Source organism: Silene latifolia, chromosome 7 (assembly GCF_048544455.1).
Source record: "Silene latifolia isolate original U9 population chromosome 7, ASM4854445v1, whole genome shotgun sequence".
Taxonomy (NCBI): Eukaryota; Viridiplantae; Streptophyta; class Magnoliopsida; order Caryophyllales; family Caryophyllaceae; genus Silene; species Silene latifolia.
This window is the reverse complement of record NC_133532.1, coordinates 77,333,277-77,340,244: the sequence shown is the minus strand read 5'-3', so window position 1 is coordinate 77,340,244 and position 6,968 is coordinate 77,333,277. Positions and strand designations below refer to the sequence as shown.

Here is a 6,968-nt window from a genome sequence, read left to right as displayed (position 1 = left end):
AAAAATTCGACTTACAGCATACAATTTCCAACAATTCCTCTGAAATTTCGAAATAGCAGTACGTGAATGGTGATAATGTGACAATGTAATGACTGCTAATGGAGACTAAAAACAGCACGAAAACTGCATATGACAGCATGTAAGTCCCCTAGCAGTCAAAAATTTCGACTCACAGTACAGGATTCCCAACAATTTACAGCATGTAATGGCGATAGGGGACGGAAAAAACAGTTAACGACACCAGCAAGTAAGCAAGAACCGAGGTTAAACAAATCGTGGCAGCATATAGACCGTCTGACAGTCGAAAAATTCGACTTAGAAGCCCTAATCGCGGAAATCTTGCGCAAATTTCGAATTAAACATGCAACAACAGCGAGGAATTGGGATATGATCATCAAGCAAGCTAGTTAAGGGCATACAAACACAATTAAGTCGAACAATTCGACTAAAAATGGATTTTTGAAACCCTAGTTCAATTTCACCTCATGAAATTCGAAGTAATCGAAATTACAATGCAATGAGGAAGGAAGAAACACTTACTTGATGACGAAAGACCTACAATAAGCAATTAATCTTCAAAAATCAAGCAAAAGAGGCGATTTTTCAGTCGAAAAAAAACGCAAACCCTAATCCTTCTTAAAAATCGTGAAAACGAACACAAAAAAGGGAGAAATCAAAGGGCTTTTGGAGATTAATTAGTAAACAAGAGATTGTAGGTGGCGGATTTGGAGATTGGGCAAGAAATTATGGGATTTGGGGATGAAATTTTGATCGCACAAGGGTGTGTTAGACGAAAATAGGTGAATAATGAATAAGAATTAGGAATAAAAGAGTTTAAGTTAGAAAACTCCCTGTTCACTGCTCATTCCACTCGATCGAGTGGTTTTAAACCGCTCGATCGAGGGCTTTTGATGATACTGTTGCTCGATCGAGCAAAACTCACTCGATCCACCAGTTCCTCTTTTGGCTTTACTCGATCGACTGGAAAAAGCGCTCGGTCGACCAGATTTTCACTCGATCGAGTACAAAAAGTACTCGATCGAGGACTTTTCTTGCGTAAGCCTTTTAATTTCGTATTTACTCCTTTGAAATGCGTGAAACTTCCCCAAACCTGCATAAAAACACATCCAAAAATTTTTTTCCCAAAATACCAAATACGCAAAAGCACAGTCTATAGTCTTACGTTTACGCTAAAAACTGTCTAAAACTAATTGTCCTAATTAAAACGCAATAAAACAAATTCAAAAGAAATTCAAAAATTATCTATTACAAAGTGTTACACGGGGCATTTCCCCGTTTAATTCCCATCAAATTTCAGTAGCCCCTTGGTGGGCTTCACACCGAGGACGCCACCTCGGAACATTGATTTGTCCTCTTCAACTTCCATGAGCATGAGTAATCACTTGAAACGGTAGGAGGGGAGTAGTTCACATCCACATAAGCGTGAACCTTCCTCGTCCTTGCTCCTTTATCACCAGCTTTAGCGTCAACATTTCCAGTTTGATTGATAATGATTGCACCATGTCCTTTGACAGCTTCCCCTTTGCCTTCATCTGTACCTACAGCAAGGAAAACAGACGAACTTTCCTCCTCTTTGCTCTCAGTCTGAGGCGGAGGGTTAACAATAGCGACACAATTCTCCAAATTTTCATTTGGAGTGTCGATACTAGGATCAATAGAAGAGAGAGCATTGCAAGGCTGGGCTTGCATGGGAGCTCTCCTGAACTTAGACTGATGAAAAATCAGCTCCTCGTCCCCTACCTGAAAGGTCAAAGTCTTTCCCCCGACGTCTATTACTGCACGGGCAGTGGACAAAAATGGTCTCCCTAAAATTATAGGGGTGTGTGCATCTTCGGGGATGTCTAAGACGACAAAATCAACGGGAATAAAGAACTTCCCGATCTGAACATGTACGTCTTCTACTACACCTAGTGGCCGTGATAAACTATGGTCGGCCATTTGGACAGTCATGTTGGTACAACTCAGCTTTGTCAAACCAAATCTCTTAGCCAGAGACAAAGGTAAGACACTAACGCTAACGCCTAAATCGCATAGCGCATTATCAATCAAATGCATACCGATATGACACGGAATTGAAAAACTACCCGGGTCTGATTGCTTAGGGGGTAACTTATTTTGAAATAGGGCTGACCCACCTCGGTCAAAGCTACGATCTCACATCATTAATAGTCCTCTTACACGCTAAAATTTCTTTCATAAACTTTAAATAAGAGGGTACCTTAGTCAGCAATTCAGTGAACGGCATGGTGACTTCCAAGCTCTTCAAAAGTTCGACAAATTTGCCGAACTGTTGATTAACTTTAGCATTTTGCAGCCGCCTCGGGAAGGGAACCGTAATAGGTATCTCGAGTCTCTTGTTCTCGCTTCCAATGTATCTTCCGGAGCAAGTTCTGTATCCTTTGGACGCTTCTTACCTCTCGAACGAGGTCTTTCCGGTGATTTCTCGCTTAAACGCGAGCACTAGCGAGCTCTCGAATAAGCTTCCCGTCATCAATACTACTCGATCGACCAATTTGCTCACTCGATCGAAAGCGCTTTCTTCATCAATGTCAATCGATCGAGTACAATTTCCACTCGATCGACCAACTCCACTTTCTGCTTCACTCGATCGAGTAGATAAACTACTCGATCGACCAACCTGTTCTTCCTGTTCACTCGATCGAGTGGAAAAACCACTCGATCGAGGGCTTTCATCTTGATTCTACTCGATCGAACACCGATTTCAGATCGATCGAGCAACTGCTTTGTCGTGAGCCCTTTTTTCTCATCGATAATCGTTCACCATCGTATTAGCTTCCCTAGGGTCTGATTTTGACACTTCCGGTCCCTCATAAGAAAGACCGCTTCTTAATTCTATCAGATTTACCGTCTCATGTGGATTCTGCTCATTTTGAGTCGGAAATGACCCCGCTTTCTCGAAGATTGATTTGCAGCGAGTTGGGCAACTTGAGTCTCAAGTGCCTTAAATGACGATCCTTCTCGTTGATTTTGTTGATCATTCAAATGCAATTGCTTTGAAATGGACTGCAACATAGACTTTAGCTCACCCATTTCACTCACCCCACTAGAAGATGATGCACCTTGATTAGGAGGATTGAAAGAAGGAGGCTTCAAAGCCTTGTTGATTCTTGTGTGGAGGAATATACGGCTCTCTGGGTGCGGAGGAGCGGTAGGATTGAGTACATTCTGACTAGTCCACCTCAAATTGGGGTGGACATTTGGCTCGTAGTAATCGTTGTTCGCCGCTGTAGTGTTGGAAGGCGACATGACTCATAGGAATTGGGACAATTATCCGAAACATGCCTCTCTCCTCCACATCTCTTGCGTGAAGGGACCATCTCGAATAAAGATTTACATGGTAAATTCCTCCTTTCGAGGCTACTCCCAGCTCATATTTATCAAATCGGGCCGTGAGAGCCTCTAAAGCGCTTCTGAGAAGAGATTCGGCACTCCTCCTTTGATTTCCTCTCGAGTTCCCATATTCAGCTTTATGGATGGCCAAATCATCTATGATCTTCCACCCCTTAGTCTCTCCTGTTCTCAAAGAAACCGCCACCGGGCCGCAGATCCAAAATAGCCCTTTGATCGTCGTACAACCCATTATAGAATCGATTGCAAAGACTCCACTTCTCGAACCCATGGTGCGGAATGGTTCGCACCAACTTCTTGAAGCGGACCCATGCCTCGTGAAAGTTCTCGTCGGGCCCTTGTTTAAAGCTCGTGATCCGAGCTTTAATTGCATTAGTCTTGAAGCGCGAGAAGTACTTCTTGTAAAACGCCAAAGCCAACGAATTCCGATCGGTTATCCCATGAGCAATCCGGTCCAGATCCCTATACCACTCCCTTGCAAAGATCTCGGAGTGAGAAAATGAACATGGTTTCTTTTATCTGGTCTTGGGTCACACCGGCTGGTGGGGGTATGGAGCGACGATGAGTCATAAAAGTCTCCATGTGCTTAGCTGCATCTTCATTTGCGCTCCCCGAATCGGTTCCTCTCAACCATATTAATATAAGAGGGCTTTGGCTCAAATTTTCTAGCATCGCTGGTAATTCGAATCCTTTATAAAGATTAGCAATGTCGCTCGGAAATGACTAGCTATACTCGCTTCCTCGGCCATAATGGAAAATCGGAGAAGTGACTGTTTCAAATGATGAATTGTAAACTGGAGATGAAGGTGGATCTTCCTCGAAAAGCTCGTTCTCGTGAAAGCTTGACAGAGTACTTAGCTCTTCCTCTGTCGGTAATACCCTTTGTGATCGCCTAAACTCGCGCTGAGATTTCTCAAGCTCAGGATTATAAGGCAATAATTCACCGCCCTGTGACCTGCGCATAAGAGGAAACTACGAACAGGATATAAGAATAGTCTAAGGAACGTATGTCCCTTAAACTGAAAAACAGACTAAAATAAAGACAACCAAAAATTAGAACAATTGCCTCCCCGGCAACGGCGCCAAAATTTGACACGGCTATCGCAACCCTATCAAAGATAAAACCTAACGGTCTCAACTAAAATATAGCAGGGCGTCAGTATCGAATCCACGGGGAGGTAATGTAATTAACGATTTGCCTAATTCTAGTCCTAAAGTAACAATTGGGGGTTGTTTGAATTTGGTTCTAAACTACGAAGTTTGAAAGGAAGAGAAATAAAGTAAAGAGCAGTAAAGGCAATAAAATATGATTGAACTATCAAGAGGAGAGGGACATGTCGGGATTTCGGTTCACTACAGTAGTCCAATAACTCAGCTGTAAATGATTCAGACGAACTAATGTGAGACGGATGTGGAAAGGTCCTTTCGGTCCACTTTCTATCCTAAAATACCACTAACTTAACTTTCGTCCTCATTAGGGTAGTCTCTTTGTTTATAGCGAGACCTATTTAGTCCAATCTTTCGATCCAGGATTAATTTTAGCCAGATTAAAGGGTGACATAGAAGCGTGCACTCAACTAGGTCGGATAAATACAGTTAAATTGCTATAGTGACAGGGTCTCATAATCAATTCGTCTAATTCATTTACTACGTCGTCATATTTCTACCGCAGATTCCCTAATCCCAACATGAAGGGAGTTTAGCCACTCATATCGTTAATTAAACTAACAGCAAACAATTTTCCAGCAGTAAACATTATGGAGTAACAATAGATCACAATAAGGAAAATTAGGGCAAAGGATAAATGCAATAAAACAAGTAATGAAAGCAAGCAAATGATTAATTATTATTGAAGGGAGAGAAAGAATTACAATCCAAGCGAATCCGGCGTAAAGAACACAAAATCCGAGTAAAAGCAATCCCGAAATAAGTAACAGTAGAGAGGAATAAAGCAACGTTCTAAAGTTTACAGTAGAGTGTTTGATAATATAAAAGATGATCCTAATTAACCTAGTAATGAGTGCTTAAATAGCAAACAAAATAAGTTTTAGCGAAATAAAACATCACGCGGGCTAATTAAAGCCCAAACCCATCAAAACCACTCGATCGAGTGGATTAAAACCGCTCGATCGACCAGCTCTTCAGCCAAAACAGCTCGATCGACCAAATAGTTACTCGATCGAGGACTTGGTCTTTGTGCAAGCTAAGGGTCGAGTGAAAAACTACTCGATCGATCATCAGAGGAAGTAAAAACCACTCGATCGAGTGGTAAACTGCTCGATCGAGTAAGTATATGTTCATTTCAGCTCAAGTCCGCGTCTAAGTGCCTCGTATTGCGTGCCACGACGCTTCCAAACACAGTATCTCACTCAAGAGAATCCCGTCTCCTCTAAATGCATGCAAAAAGGACGAAAAAGAGTACGGATTCACTACTTTCGCGGTCATTCCTACAAAAAGGACAAAATGCACCAAAGTAGCCAATTCGGAGCAAAATACTATAAAAACAGTATAAATATGCATAGAAATACGTGCTGAAATAGGCTAAAAAGACTATACATTAGGCACGTATCAATATTCAACCAAATACTATTGAGTTCATCAACCCTTTTGCAAGAGAAGGTGAGGAGAACCCAACACAAAATCCAACACAAAATCAACCCACAATGCCTAAGTTTTCATCACATTCCGTACCCACCGAGGAGAACCTACCCAATGGTACTCCCACATCACAACATCTAACCGGAAATTTTATTGCCAAATCCACATTTATTCAATTAGTCGAAAGAAGCCAATTTGAGGGGATGCCTAGTGAAGACCCTCATTCTCATATGGAGACTTTTTGTGACTATTGTGATGCGATTTCTCAAACCGGTGTAACTCAAGACCAAATTCGATGGGTCTTATTTCCTTTTTCTCTAATTGGCACCGCGAAAGAATGGTTGAAAGGCCTTGATAAGGCTACTCTCGGAATTGATTCTTGGAAAACGTTGGCTCTAGCTTTCTACAAAAAGTTCTATCCACCGGAAAAGACTAACATGCTAAGAGCTCAAATCACAGGCTTTAAGCAAAGGGATGAAGAATCTTTGTATGAAGCTTGGGAGCGGTTTAAGGGAATTTGTCGCTCATGTCCTCACCATGGACTTAGCGAGTGGTTCTTGGTACAACAATTTTGGAACGGTCTTTATGAAGATTCAAGGAACATTCTCAACATGGGATCAAATGGAATGTTCACCGAAATTGATGACAATCAAACTTGGAACAAAATTGAGGAAATGGCGGTCCATAACTCACAATATAGTAGACCTCGCAAGGCTACTAGAGGAGGAAAGCATGAAGTGGACTCCATTACTCAATTGGGTGCTCAACTTAGTGCTCACATTGATACCATCAATTTGAAGTTTGAAAAAGCTATGGCTAGACTTGAAGAAGCCTCAAAATCACCAAAGCATCATGTTAATGCCATGACGGCATCTTCATCAATACCAAGTGGGATATGTGAGAATTGTGGAACTTTGGGACATGACCAAAATGAATGTAGGGGAACAAATGAACAAGTGAATGCTTTCCAAGCATACAAG

General features: G+C 41.8%; 1 non-coding gene across 1 annotated transcript; it reads right to left on the bottom strand.

Moving 5' to 3' along the window:
• Positions 1-6,425: 6,425 nt before the first annotated feature.
• LOC141593626 (small nucleolar RNA R71) lies at positions 6,426-6,532 on the bottom strand. The gene has a single exon (XR_012521701.1). It is a non-coding gene; the product is annotated as a small nucleolar RNA R71 (small nucleolar RNA).
• Positions 6,533-6,968: the final 436 nt, after the last annotated feature.